This window comes from Astatotilapia calliptera, chromosome 20 (assembly GCF_964374335.1).
Source record: "Astatotilapia calliptera chromosome 20, fAstCal68.1, whole genome shotgun sequence".
Taxonomy (NCBI): Eukaryota; Metazoa; Chordata; class Actinopteri; order Cichliformes; family Cichlidae; genus Astatotilapia; species Astatotilapia calliptera.
Genome location: NC_137441.1, coordinates 32,482,909 through 32,504,409, shown reverse-complemented (window position 1 = coordinate 32,504,409; position 21,501 = coordinate 32,482,909). Strand labels below are relative to the sequence as shown.

Below are 21,501 nucleotides of genomic sequence, written 5' to 3'. Positions count from 1 at the left end.
AAACTGTTGTGTTGCTTATGTTTTCCACATGTAAAGGGAACAGCAGCAGTGTTAACACCTTGCCAGGTACTTCTAAATAGTGTACATACAGTGCACAGGCTATTTTCATGCATTAAACAGATAAATTAAAAGCATTAGAGGTGAGGTAAAACTGTAACCAAACGATCCATTCGTTTGAGTGCTTTCATACGATGATTCTGATTCATTTCCCTTTCTATACACACACACACACCTGTGAGGCAGGTTTTTTTTATAAAAACCTGTAGCTGCCAGGTTAACATCAGTGATTCTGTGCGTACTTTTAGAAAGATAAACTTGTTGTGTTGTAACTGGATTATACGTGTAAGCGTCACTCTCCTCACCACTTATAAGACGGGTTTTTTTTAGTGGGATTTAAAAGAAGTCACATTTTATGGTCACATTTAGTTCTTTCTGTTTTGCGCGTGCAGTGTGTTCTCGTGTGTTTTCCATTCGCTTGCACACCAAGTGGTGTCTTCCTTTCATTGTGTGTGTGTGTGTGTGTGTGTGTGTGTGTGTGTGTGTGTGTGTGTGTGTGTGTGTGTGTGTGTGTGTGTGTAATAATACTCTCAGTATATTTCATTATTACCACATATACATGTTACTGCTCGGTAACTGTACATCAAGTTCTTTTAGACTTAATCGGTCCTCTTTGATCAGTCTTATCGACCCTATTTTTAAAATGCCTTATTTTAAACTCACTTGGTGTGAAAATATTTAGCAGACGTTGTGGTATTTTTTTTTTGAGTAGGGTATTTTTAAACTGATGTCAGTGTTGTAAATTACAGAAAGGTTACCGTGAAAATATATTTATTCTTTTTTTGGTCTTTTTTAAAATATTCCCTGAAAAAAAAAAACTACGCAAGTCATATTTCGAGCGAGCTTTGCACGAGGGTGTTATTTTTAATATGTTTGTCAGTTATGTCTGTTTTTATTTTCATCCTCTTCTTTTTTTTTTTCTTTTCTCCTTTTTCACGGCGCTGCGTTGCACTTCATACACTTTTGGCACGACATCGGCTTTGACTTGTGCATCGCAGGATTAATGTAAATTAAAGATGTTTTTTGCCTTATCAAATAAAACGCTGACAGACTGTATAGTAGACCACTGTGACCACAGGGTTTCACAAACACTCAGGAGAGGCAGACAGGAGAGAGCTCGGTTATTATGTCTGGTTATTTAAGGTGTCCTGCATTATCGTTTGAAATAACAACAAACAAGTTCAACTGTTATTGTGACACACCCTAATTTCAAACTTTTCGTCAGCTTGGAAAATGTTTTTCTCCCCTCTTATGAGTCATAATGTTGATTGCCTTCTCCCTCACTGAGTCGTCTCATTAACCCTTTGTGGCCCTCTCCATCGTTTACGGCCCTCCACAAAACTAGGATGAAATGAGGGAGAAAAAAACAAGCCCAGGTCTGAAGGCCCTCAATAACCTTTTATCACAATTTAGCAATAACCCGAATCAATTTGATGTCTTAAGCAATAAAATATGCTGTTGCACTCCTATTTCTGCAGCTCCTTGGATGACAGTAAATTTACATTTTTTAATTAAACTAGCTGGAATTTTTATTAGGGGGCCGGGCTATGCTAATGGAAATGTTGTGTACAGCAGATTAACAGAGTTTTGAAATAAATTTAACAGGGAGACGTTTGGAGGGAAAAAACGCGAGTCATTGTCTTTAACCTCTTTCGTGCCGATTTCTCCTGGGGGATCCTTGTATTCTAAGGAGCCTTGTCAGGGAAGAGTGCTTCTCAGCAACGAGGTGATTAGTATCGCCTTGTCAACCGAGGAAAAACACTCGCATTCTGCACATTTATTTATTTAATAAATGTTTAAAATTATACCAAAATGTGAGATTTTTCGTATTGTTCACTTATGTTATTTGAATGTAATGAGACCTCACTCTCTGCTACTGAATTTAGAAATAGATGTGTGTTGTTTAGGGTTTTTTTTAAACGGCATCTGTTTTGTTTTCTTCTCAATGTTAAAAATGAAGATATTTTATTTTAGCATTTTACTGTTTATTTAAAAAAAACTTTAAAACAACAAACCCCTTTTATTTTTCCTTACCCTTTAATTCTTTTTAGATCTTCAAATTCATTTTCTCTATTTTACAAAGTGTCACATGCAGTAGTTAATGGCAGCGTATAGTGTTTGTGTAGTTTTATGGTCCGCTCTCGGTATTTGATTGATGTTATGCGAGGCTGTGTGCGTTATCCCTGGTTTTAGCAGAGTGGCAGGGGTAGAGAAGGGGGGACACAGACAGCAGACAAGGGCAGGGAAGTGTGTGTGTGTGTGAGTTTGTGTGTGCACGTGCACGCTGGTGTGTGTGTGAGTGTGTGTGTGTGTGTAAGGGTGGGGGGGTGAAGAAAAAGAGAGGGACAGCTGAGTCCTGATTGAGCCTGTGCCCAGTCACCAGACACAAACCACCCAACACCATAATTACCTTAACCCCCATCTTTTAATACACAAATCACACCAACTGGCCTTTTTTTTTTTTTTTTTTTTTTTGCCACAGGAAGAGGAAACATCAGAGATCAAATGATCAAATAAACTCCAGATGCACGTGGGCTGCTATGCATCTTGCCGCAGTAGCCAAAGTGTTCAGGGCTACTTGATATGGGCCAGGAGTAAGGCAAGTGGCATCACCACCCCCTTTCTTCACTCCTGTGCACTCATGCAGTGGCCAGCACCTAATTAAAACCTCAAAGCTCCCCGTCACCAATCTGGAGTAATGGCCTAATTAATACTTGGTGAAGAAATATTCCAGAATGATAAACAGGTTGCACCTTGGGTCTTCATTGCCTTTATTATCTAAAACATAACTTGCTAAGTTTTTATTGTCACGGATATTGCGTGTTTGTGAAGCTGCTGTACTCAGAATAGGAGTAGTGGAAATCCTGAAATATCCTTCGTAATTATGTTCCCTCAAAATGGAAGGCAGTCACTTATAAATTATACTGTAAATTAGAAAAGCACATAAAAGAAAAAAAATAGTTTTTAATATTTCCCCCCCTCACACACATTTTTATCATCATAACCAGGAGAAAATAAATCTTTTTTCTTTTTTCTTTTTTATCTCTCAGCTGAATGTGCCGTGTCATGTATTCTGGTGCGCAGCAGAGTCAGGAGAGATGCATCCAGTAACTTTTTTCCCCCCCTAATCTTACATATGAAATTATAATTTCATGCAAAGCGAGGGAGTAGAATAATCTCTGCTTGTTGATATGCTATATAAGAGGGGAAAACGGGGAAAATGAAGAGGTAATTAGCAGAGTGCAAGACTTTGGCGCATTTGTCTGAAAGCATGGTCTCCACTGGCCATGAATGAATTTGCATGCTTCGCTTATCGGGGCGCACTTATTAGGCCAGCTGAAAGAGAGATTAAGCCGGCACAAAATGTGGTGACTAATCCCTTTAAATGTGGCAGGGGGTCTTTAAGGTGTGAAGCAGGCCGTACGTAGGTTAGTGGGCATGGAATGTGGCGGACCGCAACTTCCAGCTGAATGTGTGTGAAAGCAGTCAGCAAACGTGGGGTTAACTATCTAATGACAAGGACAGTGATTGACATGGGTAATAGATTAATTGTCTATCTCCTCACCCTCTTATCTCTGGTATACATACAGCAGGTGGGGTCAGACTGGTTTGAGATAGTAAAAGAAATACTTTGCATAGGCCAGTATCAATTGTTTTCCTTTACATATATATATATATTTACCACTGAGTAAAATTGTTGGCAAGTTTAGTCAGTCATACATGTACGGAAAAGCAAAGCATATAGAGAATAGTAGGTGCTGAAACAAATTGGTCTTCACACCTTGCTGCTGCTTTTTAGTGTTGAGTTTATCTCTCAGTTCTCTCAGTTTCAGTTTTCTGTCACCTTTCTCTTGACAGGAATTCTGGGCCTGCCGGGATATCTCTGATTTTATTTTTGATTGGAGGAAAAGAAAAGAAAAAAACAAACAAAACAGGAACAAACATTGAACCTTTTTTTTTTCCCGTCACCTTCACTGCGAGCAACAAAATGTTTGCTCTGCCGGGTTACACAGCCAATACTCCTGTCCTCAACCATAATTGACTGCAAACAGGAGCGTAGTGACGTTTAAACACTGCCCTGCTCTGTCTTTTGTGTCACCGACGCATCTTCCGCACGGTCCCCAACCCGGCACCCCTCGAATCCAGCTCCCCTTCTGCTGCGCGCGTGTGTTTTCATGTGACATTCTATTCACTTGGGTCAGTAGCAAGCAGCACCAGCAATAATTACTGTCTGTACATGATAAATCTGAAGCCCAGCTGTTCATTTCTGTCACAACAGAAAGAGAGGGGGAAGGAGAGGGGGAGAGGAGTTCAGGAGTATGCAGTTTGCCGGATTTCTTTCTTTCTTTTTCTTTTTTTTTTGCTGGGTAACTTGATAGGATTACATGATTCTAGAGTCCACACCTGTTAAGAGGCTGTTAGCAGAACAGTTGGCAGTCCCGTAGTCACAGCTTAGCCTTTTTTCTGTCCATTCTGTATCGTCTTCAGGGGATTTCACCCTGCATGTATGACGAGAGTGTGTTTCTCCAGGCTCCTGCCTCGGGGAGGAGCGAAGAGGGGAGAGCGCTCCTTGTGACACGCGAGCGGTGTATGTTTGATGTTAGAGTGCGTATCCTACGTTTGTGTGTGTTTGTGTGTGTGGTGCGCGCGCGCACGTGTGCGAGACCGGGTCGGCTGACATCTCTTTTTTCCCCTCCCTCTCCGGAGAGATGTTGCCTGCCAGCAGTCGTGCTTCCCTCTCCCAACCTCAGTCGCACCGGAGCCACCCGGGCAACAATGTATATACAAGTAACACGACAGCAAACAAAGAAAAGAATTCATTTTGGTTTGTTTCTCACAAGGGTGTTGGCAGAGTCGCAAAATGCCCAAATACAGGTTAAACCAGACAATTTAAATGATGAAGGGTTAGGTTGAGACGTTTTGTACATATTTTAGGAGTGCCAAAGCCGTGCTGTCAATTAGAAATAGTTTTGGAAGGAGTGGAGAAATGAGTAATGCATAAAAATTGTTGCCTGTTTTCGCTTGTTCGGTTATTATTAAAGTGGGGAAACTGTCCGAAGCAGCACGCTCACGTATAGGGAATACAGTCAGAGGGAGAATTGTTGACAGTCATCAGACTTAGAAAATGACATTACAGTAGGGTGTTTGGTGCTTTGGTGCAACGTGTCTCACTGCCTTATTTGGCATTCAGCAGCTACCCAGCTCTTGGGCTTCGTCACTTTCTGTGGGCCCTCAGCACCTGTTCCCCCTATTGTACCGGAATTTTCTATATTTGGCCAGAAACTGGACTCTCTCAATTTGTGTGTAGATCACTGTCAGTCTGAGAGCAATAAACTCCATAATCTTCAAGGTTGTTTTCTTGTTTTCTTCTGCCGTTTCTCAGTTTTGCTTTGCTTTGTTTTTTTCAGACGACAATAGAAGAAAACATCATTCAACTCGGGAGGACTGCGAAGCGTTTCTCACCAGGGCTTTTAAATGTCATGCTGTCCCCTTGCATGTTATTGACACGTTGCGCTGCCAAAAGTGCAAATTATCTAGCCTCTCGAGCGCAGGAGAAATAAAAAAAGAGCAAAGTTAATAGATATCTTGGGCTAACTTTTAATTGTTCTGATATGTAATCGCTAAATGACAATAAAAAAAAGGAGCAGGGCCACGTTAAAAGCTTTATCTCTCCTGCTCTGTGCCCAAAGTGTCATGTCCATAACAGCACCACCTGATCTACAGAGTAAAATAACCGCTAAGGCTTATTGTTTGGACAATATTGGAGCCCCCCCCCCCCTCCCCCGCCTCCCTCCCCCGCCTCCCTCCCTCTTCAACACTCACCCCACCCACCCCCGCTCCCCCCGCTGCTCCTCTCCCCTCTCCCTTGATTCATTTCACCCACTGTCCTCGGCTGCTGGAAAATGGCGTTAATTTTTTTATTACCTGTTTGACTCTCCAGCCTTATTACTGTAGCCCCTTAATGTTCTCTGTAACCGTGGAAACCAGATGAATAAATGTCCGCCAAAGAAAATGAGATGATTAAACAGGTCACCCTTGCAAAACAAATTCGCTTGGTCGAGCGCAATTTGTGTACCAAGCGGCTGTCTTAACAGTTTGCTAACAAGGGGATTGTTTGCCAGACTAACTGACAGAGAAGGGAGGGGCGAGGGGGGGATGAAGATATCGGGGGAAAAGGGTATGATTGAAGAGATAATATTTTAGATCACTGTGTTATTTTGTCTCATCTCTTTATTTTTCATCAGAGTGGGAAGTCTGCAAAACGGGTGAAGTTTAACCTTCCTTTGCCGTGTATTACTTCAATATTAGAGAGACAGTCAGACGCCACAGAAACGACTGTTTTTTTTCCCGGCTCTGCTGTATATTTAACCAGCATTTACAAGTAAGTCTAAAGCAGCCATCCATATTATTGTCAGAGGCATTTGGTCTGTGATCATCCGCAAGTGCACCAGCAAATAGAATTCCCCTCATTTATGTGGCAACCAATCATTACTGCTAATTGTCCTTGAGGCCATCTGTATAGAATGGCTCGTCCTCAATTGGTGTTGGAATGGTACTGGTCATGGATTTACTAGTCCAATAATGATACTTAACTCCTCCATAGTCAGCGCAACCGAGTCGCAACTGCAGTGATAAACATGAAGGAGGTTTTCTTCTCAAATTAAACAGTAGCCCGAACAGCATCCTGGTACAAAGTGTTACTTAGTTTCTTTCCCATGATGCTCCCGCCCTTCCCTTCCCTTGTCCAAGTGTAATGTTCTCATATAACTTGTTTTAAGCAAAGCTCCCTGACAGCCATATGAAACGTCTGGTGTTTTCATCTGGGAAAATAAGAGAGTAGGTCGGGCAGATTTAGCCATGTAAGGATAGGGCAAACATGCAGACTTGGATTAGAATCAGGCCTGCGTTGCCATTCTGACCACAAATCATAAATGTCGGAGACATGGCGGTGGTGTTGTTTATGGAAGGATGCCACGCTGCGCCACTCAAGGGTGTTGCCTGTTTGCATTGATGCACCACCACCACTTACTGCCTCTCGCTTTAAAACAACTTCCGCGTCCCACTCAGCCCAGCCATTTTGTCCCGTTACCAAAGCAGATCCCAACTGTTCGCCGCAGCTTTAGCCTCAAGTTTAAGCAAAGGAGGGGCTGTTGCTCAAAGCGGGACTGTGGCTTCTCTAAGTCGTTTGTGCGACGGAAGATGGCGAGCTAGAAGTTTTTCCACTGACTGAGGGGGTATTTCATCCCAATACGGGGACACTATAGCTCAAAACTGAAAAGCACTTATGCATTATTGATGTTTTAATTTGTGCAAATGCCCAAGTCTTTGTTAAGTGATTATAGTGCTAGGGAGATAACAGGGGAGCTGCTTCTCTATGAAACAAGAGCTCGCTCGCTGGCCGCACTGGGAAGCCATTGGACTAAATCTAACAAGTCCACGCTCCCACTCAGCGGAGGGAGAGAGAGCGAAGCGGGGGTTGGTGAGGGAGTGACGAGAGTTGACTCAAAAATATCAACGTGTCTAAGATAAGGAAAAATTCAGCCGTTGATCTTTTGTCCTTATTTCAGCTACACCTCTCCTGTTTATGATGTTGGGTTTATAGGTCTTTTACATCCCTTATCAAAAATTATTTGATGTAAATACAATGGAACTGACCTGAAAAAGCCCCATGTGTAAATAGTCCTTGTGGCACAGTAGAAACTGACCTTGGGAGAAGAATGCAAAGTTATAATGCTTGCAAAACAAGCCAATAAAATAATACCCCGCTGAAAGAGGGGGAGTTTGGGTAAATATAAAAGAGGAGAGAAGCAATTTTCTTTTGCTGCAATGATTAACTTAGAACAAAGGTTATCAGGGATGACATTTTTTTAAACTCTGTAATTTATGTAATCACCTGCTACACTTACCTGCCAGATAATCAGTGATGGTAGGAAAGGTTGAAATTTTCCCTTTGAAACAAATGTTTGTGCATATATGCTGCGAGCTGAGCAAAAAGCATTTTCCCCCCATGTCCCTGTGGAGTCAGTCTCCAACTACATCTTAGATCATTGTCACCAGCACATAGAAACCTATGTTTCCTCTATTGTGCCATTTGGTGTCTGTGATGCTTGTCCAAACTCAGCCTCAGCCTGGCTGCTCCCACACCTGCAGCTGTTCACACAGCTTGCCTTCCTCCAGCACCTAATGCATGTATAACCTGTAAATTATGCTGTATTCATTTAGCTCAGACTGCATTAATATGGGCTCTATGAATGTCAACCCATGAGATAAGTGTCTTACTTTTGGCTTTGGTTTCTGTATTAGTCATTCTCTTTTGTTCTCCGGCTTTATTCTTGCTTTATTCTTTTGGAAAATCTGCTTGAGTGTGTGGAACCAGGCTTTGCCTTCTGCTTTGAGGTCCCTGGTGGAGGTAAAACACAAGAGCACGCGTGTGCACATGGGTACACACACACATACACCCGTACACAGTAGGCTCTCAGGCTTCCCCAAGCATTTACTGCTTTATTAAGCTGTCTCATGAACCCACTACCAGAACATGAGAATACAGGAAAAAAAAAAGAAAAGCCCATATTACTTAGATGATTTGATGTCATTTGTGGACTACAAAACACTAGGCTTTATTGTGTGTGCAGGGAGAAAGAGCGGGAGCGGGGAAAAAAGAAGTTGGCTTAGAAATTCAGAATTTCAATTAGGGTACGTAATCTGAACCTGCCGGCTTTGATAGAGGCTTTTTTTTTTTTTTTTTTTTTTTACTAAGAATACAGCAGCACTTGTAAAACATTAATTAAGCAGGCTTGTTTTTTTAAAGCATGGAGTAAAGTGTGCTTTATGCAGTCCTTTTCACTGAACAAAAGGCAGTTACCTCACACAGAGGCCTGCTTCACCCAAAACCATTTGGAAAAAAGGGCAATTTGAATTGAAGAAAAACACAAAAGACAAAAAAGACAAGCCACTGAGAGTAATGTTCTGAAAGAGATGATATCATATGAGAGCGCGCAGCCTTTTGCTGAAGAATAGAAATGTATCCCTGCCTCAGTGAAACCTAAGCTTGGTACAGGAAAACGAGCCCCTATTTTAATGACTTTCTACCTGACAGATGACTTTAGACTGCCTTTTGGATCACATTGCTCTGACTTTGTCTCTTACATCACCAAATCATTGATTATTAATAGTTTATATGAATTGTTAATTCGTGGTAATGTGAGTTTTTTTTTTTTCTTTTGACAACCGCCTTCTAAATGTAAAGAACTAAAATAGTGTCAAACATACATACATATATATATATATATATATATATATATATATATATATATATATATATATATATATATATATATATATATATATATACTCAAATTTTTTCATGGTGATGGTTTGTGGCAAAGCCATAGTGCTTCTGTTTGTAGAGTATGAGTCCATTTGCAATTTCAACTCTTTTTCTGGTTACTGTGGCTATGTGGAAGTGAAAGCTGACATGAACGCTCTAAACAACACTGATTAGCATTAAAGAGGATTACAGTTCATTCACACGCTTTGGTTTTATTTTCCATGAATGTATCAAGATAAAAAACAATGCTGTATATTCCCAATAGATCATTTACTAAGTCCTGGAGCAGATAATAACCAAGGTGATTCTTTTTTTCCACCTATTATAAAAATATGGTTTTATGGTTTCTGCTTCTTGGAATTTATAATAATAAAAAGAAAAAGCAGCAGAAAAGGATAAAGTCCCTGTCCCACGTTTGCACATGGTGCTGTATATGCATTATCCGCAGACTATTGTAAATCCTCTTGCAGAGGGTGATGAGTACACATACAGATGATACATTAAAACTGCCATAACTCGCACACCCAGCAAAGCTAAAAATCAATTGGAATGGATAGTTAAGCTGGCCCCTAAAAATCAATGAGCAATTCATGTCCTTGATCACAGAGTGTCATTCCTCTCAATGTTAGAGGCCGATGAGGGCTGAACATACACACAAGTACCACAAGTACTGACATTCAGCACAAATAGGCAGAAAACATGCCCACGCATTCTGTGTACTGATACAATGAAGTTTACAGTAAATTAAATGCACCCTTCAAGGACACGATCATTTTAATGTACTTTTTAAAAGCCGGTTTCAAATGCGCTCACTGTAAGACAGTGTCGTCCTTTTGAATGTTTAGGCAAACACGACTTAGTTTTGCAACTTTTTCAAACATACACTGTGATGCCGTTAAATGAGGTTTGGGCCACATATCGAAAATAGCAGGGAGTCAAATATCAAAGCTCGTTTTGTTGTTTTTAACCATGCAAAATGTTGCAATCCAACGACATTGTACACCAAGCCTGGAAAATAGAGATGACCTTATAGCCATTACATGGTGGGGGCAGAGACGCACTCACGAACACACACGCACAGTCACAGTCACCGGCTTCCATGTAGGAAGAGTAGAGAGGCGATAAGGTTAGCCAAATGAAGAGGATGAAAATTCTGTTTCAAAATAGCAATTTTGCCCTTATTAATGCCATTAGTGTAACAGTCATAATGGATCAAATCAACGGATGACCGAAACAACTCCCCTGTCTCTTTGCTATGACGGGATCACGTCGAGAACAATTTAGGCATTTTGTGTTGATGAGTGAAGTTTCGAGTGCTGTAGCGTCCTGCAAACCTCCCCTGAATTATGCCCATAGTTGCCCGCTTTGTCGTTTCTCCTTGTATGTCTTCCTCTTACGTCCAGTTTTAGTTTCTTTAAACACACACATATCAGTAGAAGTGACCCCTTTGTTGGGAACTACTGTCTTTTTAACCCTGATTTAGATAATGACGCTGTGACAGTCATTTTTGCTCCTGGGCCATTTGCTGCTTTGAGGCCTCTCTTGTCACTCACACTTTGTATCCCTTCGTTACCAATTATAGCCACACTGACCAATTCAGAGGAACGCCACAATAGAAGCTGTCTCAGTGCAACACTGTATGTTCAGCTCCGAGTCTTTTTCTTGTCTTTTTGGACCCTTTTCACTATCCCCTCCCACTGGCTGTGAGTTAGCAGTTGCTTGACCTTAACAGGTGGTCCTCTTTTTTACTCTGGTAACACTGAAAGCGTCATTCAGCCTCAGATTTGGGGAGAGGGCCTTCGAAACAGTTGTCGCCTGTCAGGGGGAAGCAAAGAGTCATAAGAACCGGTGGAACAGTTGCTCGTCCCCTCGTCGAGGTGGGAAATTTTCCGGCAGCTGTCACTCGACCTCTTTACCTCGAGTTTTTTTAGGAGGGGTATTTTTTTTTCTCTCATTTCCAATAAAGCAGAAATGACTGTTTGTGGCAACTGCAGGGGGGAGGGCGGATTCCAGTGCTGTGTCCTGTCACTCAAAATCTCACTCGTGTGTGTCCTCCTCTACACGTTTCATCAGCCGCCAATCACGACACGCACGTGAGACGTGTCTTCGCTTATATGGTTGGACGGTTTCAGAGGCTCTCTTTTAATGTTGGGTATCATAAAACTCTTGGTGTTTGGCCACGTAAAGGAACAAAATGATACGTTTATTTGCCTCTGTTTTCCTCTCTTCTCAACTGCACTATGCCTCTCTCTCCCTTTCCCTGTCTCCCTCGCTCCCCCCTTTCTCCGCCTCCCCCTCAATCCATCTGCATCATGTCGATCTGTCAGACTGCCAGTGTCTGTTCCAATTAGATTCCACTTAATACACGTAACCTCGATTAACACGCAATCAAGCCCAGATAAATCACGTCCTTTAAGTCCCCCCTCTGCCTCTCCTGTGTTGCTTTGCATTACTCAGTTTTTCCCAACAAGCTTGCTTTGCCACAGTCGCCGTCCCGATGTATAAAATCACACACTGACTGCACGAGCAGGTACCCTTACCAGATGTCTTCAGGGGTGACGCTCCACTTTAGAGACGAGTGATTTTTTTTCTTTTTCTTGTGTCTCACATCTGCCGTTTCCAGCAATGTGGAGTTCCTCCTGCGTTTCCAGCAGACGCTTGTTGGTGCCCTCCTCACCCAGGAAGATGAAGGTGTCTTAATTACATCTTTGGTTAAAAAGCTACAGAAGACACCCTGGGCTTTCTCTACATTGTGGGAGGCTGTGTAGTCTATTGTCTCGGTGACCTTTTTAGCTAGCGGACAATTGGTTTGACTAGATTACAAATTAAGACACAGCACCAGGCACTTAGAAAGCAAGTCTGTTAGAGAGCAGTTCTGCTGCTGCTGGCCTGTGAAAGCCACCAGACCATACATTTTAAGAAGAAACGGCCACAAAGTCAGGCATCGCGTGCGCATTGTTCCATATCTATAAAATATAAAGTTACATTCGCTTTAATGATGCCTGCAATGCCATTGTGAGTCTTTGCCAGTGGCAGAAAGCGGGCAAAAACACACAAAAGTACTACAGAGCTAAGGATTCATGGCTGATTATAATTCTTTTAACAAAGTTAATAATTTACACTGTTTATGCTAATAGGAGAAAAGAGGACTGTTGAATTACCAAACAGCGAAAACCACTAAAAATACAAACCAAATGAAAACAACCTGGGGCACTGAAAAAGCACACACAGCACTCTTGGGGTCTTCTTTTATTAATCGCAGCTAAAAGTGCTAACATTGACATGTTGAACAGATTAGCCTCTTTAATAACTGGGCGGGTCAACATGGCTACCACTGCTGATCCACGAGGCTATCCTGTTGGGAGGTAGATAGCCTGTGCGTTTCATATTCTGACCCTTGCCTCTGTGGGATTAGCCGCTGTGCTAAATATACACTAAATTAGGAATAATAATAACTCCTTTTAATGCATGTGTAGTTTTTACGTTTTTCCTCACATTAAAAAAAAAGGCAGGTTGAGGTATTATCATAATATCCGAGTGTCTGATAAGAGTTTTGTAGCTACGCTTTGTTTGAAAGTGGAATCTGTAGCAGTTAGACTTCTGGCTTTGCCTCATACAGCAGCAGCTTGTGTCATACAGGTTCAGGCTGCCGCTGTACAGCGTTAATGGTTTTAAATATCTCAATGCTAGTTAGAGCTGACAAGGCCTCTCGGTGTGCCATGTGTAAACAGGGCTTGGATTTAAAATAAATTAAGCTATGAGAAAGGCTCACGTTGATCCATTTCTTATCTCCCCCGCTACCTTGCCAGCCCTAAGCCATTGCGAGATGTGTGGACAAGTTAAGGGAGCAGCAGTACTCATTCATGCAGTTTCTTGCGTGGTACTATTACATATTTCTAACAAGCAATGCATACATGCAGCCACGCACTTGGAGCTTCCTTGACATTGTTGTTCTCGGTAGAACCAGAAAAGAAAAAAGGAAAAAGTGGTGCATGTTTTATGTAATTAGTATTGGGTGCAAACAAATTGAATATTGAATGGATCTCTGATGGGCCCGTCCTGTCTTTTCTAAACTCTGTCCGCAGCCACAACAGAGTCGCCGCTGTCTCTTTAAAAGGGGGTGACAGTTTCGACTATATGTTGAGCTATTTTCTCTTTCCCAGAGAAAAAAAAAAGGGAATAACGCTGATGAGTTTTAACAGCTTCAGCCAGGCGATGGGCAAATATAATAAGTGTTTTCGTAGACGTCACCAGTGATTATCTCATCTGCGCGTTTTGGGTGAATGTAGTGGATTTAGAGGCTCGTCTCCCATTGTGCTGACATCACCCTTTAACAAACCAAATTAAATCATGGCTAAAATCATTTGAAACTCTCCCAGAGTCTGTCTCTGTCTGGGAAACTTGTAAAGGGAGCACTGTGTGCATATGTATGTGTGGGTTTGAGTGTGTTTAGTCTCGGGGGATAAAGGGGGGGTGTACTGTGGAAATGGGGGCAAATTTACCCACACGCTGAATAATGGGATAAGAGGAGCTAATATTTAACAAATTCTTCAGAGAATTCAAAGGATGGCCTTTGTGGCGCGTTAACGTGCGCTCAGTGTTTCTTTTCAAGCATGGAATCGTGTACTTTATTTTCTGTATTTGATGTATTATTTTATTTAAACTCTAATGGATGTTTAAAAAAAAGCTTCAGACACTTCTCAGTTAGGAAAATTGGAGAAGCCATGCAATACGCAGCCTGAAGTCACTCATGGTATGGCTGTAATTGCATGGAAAATCTGTTTTGATACAGATACCACTACACACACTGTACACACAACAGGAAAGAAAAGACAAAATGAGACCTGTATATTTTATAAACAAATTTTGGTGGCGTGCCATCACAACAGGTGACATGCATGCCTGTCTCTTACTGTAACAGCCATCATTAGATGGCCTCTTTAAAACCCATTAGATTGCATGGCAGTGCAAGTTGCATGCAGTCTGTTTGCAAAGAAACCACAGTATTTTTGCTGTTTAAAAAAATGGAAATATAAAAATATATTGTGATGTCATTAGCCATAAGATCGCACAGGAACACTCAGAGATTCGTCAGCTGTCCCGTCTCATCACTTGCATGCCATAGTTGGCCAAGTGTGACCTTGTTAAATGAAACAAAGGTAAGAGAGAGAGAGAAAGTGAGTAACAGGAGTCAGTGAAGAAGTGGTGGCAAAGCAGGGAGGTACACGGAGGTGGTGGTGGTCGTGTGTGTGTGCGTGTGTGTGTTGAGTCGGGGTGGAAGAAAGGCCTCAACTCAGCCAACCTAGCCTGATGTGACAGGATTAGCTAAGCCCCGGTGAACATGGATGGTACTTTGAGCCTCTGTGTGTGTGTGTCGGTGTTTGTGTGCGGCAGGCAGGAAGTGTGCACAGCAGACTGGAAGCCCAGAACTGCTGCTTGCCACCAGCCGAGCCAAGACAAGACATGGGAGATCAACAGCGCGTCGGCCCATCACTGCCAGCGAGCCTTAGCCCCCATCACCCTCCCCTCCCACCAATGGTAGAGAGCCAGACCATAGAAGATGCAGCCAAAGGAGTCACAGATACATTGGGGGGAAGGGTGGGGGGGGGGAAAGACACAGTGGGGGACTAGTAGGCGGGCAGCTGGGGCTAAAGTGAATGTGGGTTGGAAAATGATCCTATTAAATTGAATTAAAGAGGCAGTCTTCATTTACCCCAAGAATGATGGATTTGGATAATTAACAGTGTTAATGGGTAATGGTAAAAGAGGGCAAGGGAAAACTGGTGGTTGCAGACACAGAGCAAAGAGGCCAGGTCAGACCTGCACTGTAGTCCGTCTGCGAGGCCATTATGGATGACACCCCTTCTTCTTCTCTTCTTTTGACTTGTTCCAGCCAATGTTTACTAGTTGGGAATTATTTTAAGTTGTGAACAGTGTCTCTTCATCACCTCTTTCATTTCAAAGTGTCCCCCCCCCCTGCACGTCTTTACCTTTGTAAAAGAAAACCATTTGTGAGATAAGATAATATGAGTGCAGCAGATCAAACACTGTTGTATTGTGTGGTTTTTCGCAGGGCAGGCTCAGTAGCATGCACGCGAACAGAGGGGGGAAAAAGCGATAGGAAAGTGTCGCTGATGAGCATCTAGGTTCAGTGTCGATATATTTTGTGGTAGTGTACTGCTGCAGTGACTGCATTACACCAGTTTAATGTCCTCATCTCAGGACCTAATTATGGCAGTAGTAGCGTGTGCACGTGTGTGTATGTGTGTGCACGCACATGGTGGTGTGCTTGTGTGTCTGGGTTTTCACTTTGGTCAATGCACAAACCCTATCTGCATGTCCTTAATTCTTGATGATGTGCAGGCCTTAGGCAGTGTGTGTGTGATGGAGAGGATGCCTGTGTGCCAAGTTGAAGCAAGGCAGGGCACGGGCCCTCATCCTGGCGAACAATCCAGTTGCTTTGCTCACGGCAGCCGACTGTGTCACTAGTGTCCAGAGTCTGGTCAGTCTAGTGATACCCTGCCACAAAGGACGCAGATTTATTGGGGACCACTTAGCCTCATTTACATGGACGCTGCCTTAATAATTCAGCTTATCCCTTATGTGAAGCGTCTATTTTCCTCTGCTTTCCCGCGCTCGTGCGAGGTCAAACAGTTTTCTTTTGACACGGAGTTTCGCCAGTTATAGAAGAACCTTGGGTGATGTGTACGACAGCTTACCTGAACCCTGATTAGGCAGGGAATGTCTTAAGTAGGGGGCTCAAATAATTTAATGCTACTTTTCTCCTTTCAAAAAAATTAACACCACAGTCGCATGCGTGTGTGTAACTGAGAGAGTGATAGAGTGTGTGGAAAAAAACAATCTCATCAAGCAGGAGGCCGTTTGCTTAGCAAGAGCTGACAGTCTTTGTGTATGTAAATGAAGAATTTAGACTAATGGAGTTGAACCATTTCTAATTTTGTGATGGCAAGAGGATTTTGATTGAAAGTAATTAAGCAAGCTAGCTGTAAAATTAATTAAAGCAAAAGGAGGGGGGGACTTTTATTGGATTGGATAGCGATATAGCTGCTGTCAGGCAGGGGGACAAATGGGGGTGACCTGGATTCTCTGCCCTCCCTCCTCCCACTCGGGACTTTTATGTCACTTTAATCTCCTTAGAGCGGCTGGTGTGCATTTGTTTGAAATAATCAAGGAAATATGGTCAGAAATTGTCAGCTTTCAGATCTAATTTACCTGACAGCCTCGCGAGTGCGTGTGCACGCGCAGGCATGCATGTGACAGTGGCAGGTCCCTCTTTTTTTCCTTGGCCTCTCCTCAGCTTTGTGGAAAATGCTTTTGACAGTCTTGAAGCATCTTGGTTGTCGGAGGGCGGGCGGGGGGAGATGAGAAACTTGGGTGGTTTTAAGATGGACATTTCAATGAGGCATGTTTGGCCCAGCTTAGCACCTCTGACACTGTTGTGTGCGTGCACACACACCAACATGCTTAATTGCCTCTGTAACATATTCCGACTCCATTTGGCCACTGCACCAGCGCTTCTCAGCCTGTGTTGTGTGCAGGTAGCCTAAACAAGCAGAAGCAGATTGCAGCCATGACAAAGCCTGTTACAGCTACTTAACCGCTGACAAATAAGATTGACCAATCCCACACAAATAGAAATGAAACTTATTGATTGGTTAGTTTCGAAAAGTAATAATATCTAAATCATGTTTTGAGTCGCTCCTGATTTCAGAATATTTTTCCTTTGGTGTTTCAGACTGTGGTCTTTTTTTAATATTAGGCCTATAATTGAATAGCTGTGATATTAAAAATATCAACCAACTGTGCAGTTTGTGTTGGGCTAATAACCAGTCATAAAATAGCCCCGCTAATGTTCTGCGACATTTCTATGGATTTGACCTGCATGGGGTCCGTATTACAGGTCTGCAGAGCTTCCAGTAATTCCACAGTGGATGAGATGCCACTTCCTCTTTAAGGTGCTGGTGTTTGTGGCATAGGTTCTCACTGTGGCCCTCAGTACCCCCTGAAGAGATGGTTAATTAAGGTCTGGGCCCAGTGAACACTGCTGGGACTGTCACCCACCACACCACAGGCTTCCCCTGCTTCCAGCCCTCCTGTGGGAAAGCAGTGCCAGGACAGAGCGCCACCATAGAGGCCCCGAACGGGATTAGGAGCCCTCTGAAAATAGGACCTCAGTACCAAAAGCCTCTCATCCACCTTCATCTGCCCAACGGACACCCCCCCCCCCCCCCCCCCCCCCCCCGAGTTCATCCCAGCCCCGTTTGCTCCTCCCCCCCCCCATAAGAAGGCTCCACCCTAGCTCTGTTTTATCAATTAATGTAATAAAAGGTAGAACAAAGAGCTGTCTTTCTCCCACTCTGTAATTAGAGGGGGTGATCTCTTGAGGACTGGCATTCCTTGGGCCTGAAAAACACGATTCACTCTCTCTCACACACACACACACACCCCTCCACTCTACCGCCACCACTCAAGTGGAACATGGCTCTTCGATGTATAAGAGTGATAATGTAAATGTAGTGTAGTCTGCCAGGCAAACCCGGCACAACCTATTTTGCAGTAGCTTTATCTAAGTGTGAACAAATGAATGCAACATTTGGAGGAGTGATACATTATTAACTCTAATTGATTCCTCTATAACACTATACATTCACTGTCACCTTCGCTTTGGCTCACATGAGTACGTGCGCTCCGAATCACTCCTGTCGCTGTCCCTATTCTAACATGTTACGTGTCACCACACACTGTTAACAAATGTGATAAAACCACCTGAAATGAGAATATCAGGTATGGCGTCTGCCTATGTGTGTTTTTGTCTGTTAAGGTGAGATGCAGCAGACTGCGCTGTGTGTGTGCGTCTTGCGCTCTCCTGTGCTTAACTGTGTCTAGGCGGGTGTGAAAGTAAAAGAGAGAGACTTTCACAGTCACTGGAGCTTTCGATTGGAATTAGTTTTACAATATATGCAAATATCCCCCCTTGAAAAAAGGGGTCTTTAAATGACAGGTTGATATGTGATTAAACGACAATTAGAGTGCTGAAAATAAGTGTCGGCAGTAGGTCAAGCACTGGGCGGCTCAGCTAAAAGGTAGCAGACTATTGAGCAGAAAACATTCCCAGGCGGAGGCCGGGAACAAGACCCAAAACAAATTAGAGAGGTGAAGGGGGAAACGAGGGTGGCAGTGTGTTCCAATAAACCCACAACAAAAAAACAAGTTGTGTTTTTGTGCCTGAGTGACAAAAGAGAGACCGTTCACCATTAGATCTGTTTTTAGTGAGCCGTGATGGACGTGGATTCATCCCTGTACTTCAGGTGTGTACGGTGAAGAACCTGCTCTGAGTCCTAACACTGATTCAAAGGGTAAAACTTGAGCGGTGAGATGGAAACCTTTAGTCTGAGGGCTGCACCCCCACACCTCTGCACTCCCCTTTAAGTTAAAGTACATAGACATGAGGGATTCTCTGTCTTTCTTTCACAAACACACACAGGCACACAAACATAGACGGAGACATAAAAGGGCTCACGCTTATTCTGGCACCGATGGCAGATGGCCCTGTCCCTATAATCCCCTTTGATGCTGCAGTGGGCAGCAGCTCCTGAACATCTATGAAGCCAAAGCCCCAACAAAACTTGAGCTTCTTTTCCTTTAACTAACCCCAATTGCCAAGGAGCTGTTAGCTGTCAGACCTGGTTAAGAGTGCCTTTACCGGGCAGAGACTGAAAGGCAGAGTTTTCGCTCACTCTGTCCCCACTCCTTTTTCTGCTTCCTGTTTGTTTTCTGCCACAGAAGGTTCATTCCACCTCCACAGCACGGCTGTGAAAGCAGGTTGACTTTGTTACTCTAAGTCACAGACTAGATGACACTTACAGCTTTCTTTCTCATTCGCAAGCTGTATATTAGGGCCACAGATGGTAGGAGGTGGGCTAAGAGGCTTAGATTTTATCAAAGGCTCACCTTACATATTGCCAGTTGCTTAAAAAGGGATATTTTAAGTGCTTGTGTTCAGGTTAAATATAATTACATATAGAAATACAAAAAATGTATCATTTATTTTCTAGTAATTACATTTTAAAAGCCATTTTTACAGATAAAATAAATCTATTGGTTTAGCGTTCGCTGCAAATTTTGACTCTTTAATGCTTTTTACAATTTTTACAGAGAAGTAATTTTGAATTTTGTCAGTACTGTCATACTTATTATGAAGGCAGAGAGTTAAGTTAAACACCCCTGATTAAATTGAGGATCGCTCCCCCCAATGTAGGAGTAAAACAGCACTACAAAGCACTTTCCTTATTAATTTTGCACTCTAAGTAGACCTTATTGTGGTCTTGTGTCTTAACTTTCACTTAAATCATTTTCTTCACCTAATGTAGGAAACTCCATGCTCTACCCTCTAATTGGAGGACAGTAGTTTTAATGTATCCTGAGACGCAGAGGCAGCTGTGCCGATCTTGTCTGTTATTTTTTTATTTGGAAACGACCAGATTCTAACCTAAATGGGGAAACACAAATTAGCTGTACGATTACAGAGGGGGAAAAAACCCTGTAGTGTTCGATTATGTATTATCATTTGAGAGCTCTGACGGATAATCATCGCTGAGATTTGCTCACGTTTCCAGCAGGTCTGCTGAGATGTACGCTAGCTAATGGGATTGGGCTTTTTTTTTTCCCCTAACCCTCTCCTGTGGCGATATGGAGCTGGCAGCTGAACTTGAACGGATGCGCATGGTGCTGAGTCGTGCACAGGACTATTTCAAGACTGAAATGCGATTGTTTTAATACTTTAATCCACCTGTCCTTGGCATTCAGGATGTTGCAGAAGTCGCCTAATTATTTCAGTGCCCTCTATCCTTCCTATTAGAAATACAGCAGAGACAGCAGCACTCTAATATTGATAAATAAGCCTATCGGTAAATGAATTTCTTCTTATAATGCTTCCGAATTTTTAAAAAAGGTTTATAGCAGGAAAAAAGTTGATAAAATAGAAAAATATACAAGTTCTCTGAGAAAAAAGGGCATAGCATAATTGAAATTTTAAAAATGCATGTATGCAAAGAGGATTTGAAATACCCCAAATCACTTTAAAGAGCAAGCCATTTAACAGCCAGAATTCTCTGAATTGTTCCAGGTTCCAACAGCGATAGTATGCAAACACAAATATTTTCTTTTAATTAAAAAGGCCTCATCTCTCTGGATCCTCCCCCAAGCCCACTACCAGCTCTCAACATCCGCCTCAACCCCCCACGCCCCCCAAAGTGCTCATACACACACAGACACACACACGCGTGCAGCAGCACAAATGCTTGTGACGCTTCATTCAAATCCAGAATCACTCATAGCCTCATACATTCAGCCAAATCAACTGAGAGCTGGTGACCCTAGCAGTGATGGCTGCCCAGGTCAATAGTAGCCCACCAAACGGGCACACCCACACACTCACACACACACACACCTGAAAAGCAGCTGTTGTTTTATTTTTCAACCATCGGAACCTGAGGTGGCACTAAAAGGTACGGAGCAAGGAGAGGTCTGGGGTGGTGATATTGGTGTGTTTGGGCCAAAGGGGGGGGGGGGTGATAGTAATGCATGTTGATGGTTTCTGAGATACTTCATTTCAGAAACAAGGGCCTCATTAACTGTAGTCTTCATCAGGCCAGCAAGCAGCGGGCACATTAGGGGTCCACAGGAAGTTAGAGTACAGCAGGAGAGTGCATTAGGGAGGCCTGGAGAGACACACACTCTCTCTTCCCCTCAGTTTCACTTCCACCTCCAGTGCTTTTCTATATCTTAATGTACCTTTCAGAGGAATTTGGATAGAGGTCAGTAATTATGCTTTTTAAATTATTCAGTCGAGGTCCTCTGTAATTGTGCTTTTTAGAGCTCGGACATTGACAACATGGTTTACTGCACCACTTTTGGGGCACGGTCTGACCGGATGAATGAGTATGGAGTAAGAGAAGGAGTGTCTGAGTGTGTTTCACTGCTCTCACCGACAGCTCGTAGCTGATGTAGGAGTGATCTTTTGAAATGTCAATAAGTGCCAACACCGAATGAACAAAATTAATCCCTTTGCTAACGGACTTTGTCCGCACGTCAAG

At 42.9% G+C, this 21,501-nt stretch overlaps 1 protein-coding gene across 5 annotated transcripts in view; it reads left to right on the top strand.

Annotated features, from left to right (window-relative positions):
* The window catches only part of casz1 (castor zinc finger 1), a 168,522-nt gene that overhangs the window by 96,411 nt on the left and 50,610 nt on the right, over positions 1 to 21,501 (top strand). The window lies entirely within an intron of this gene.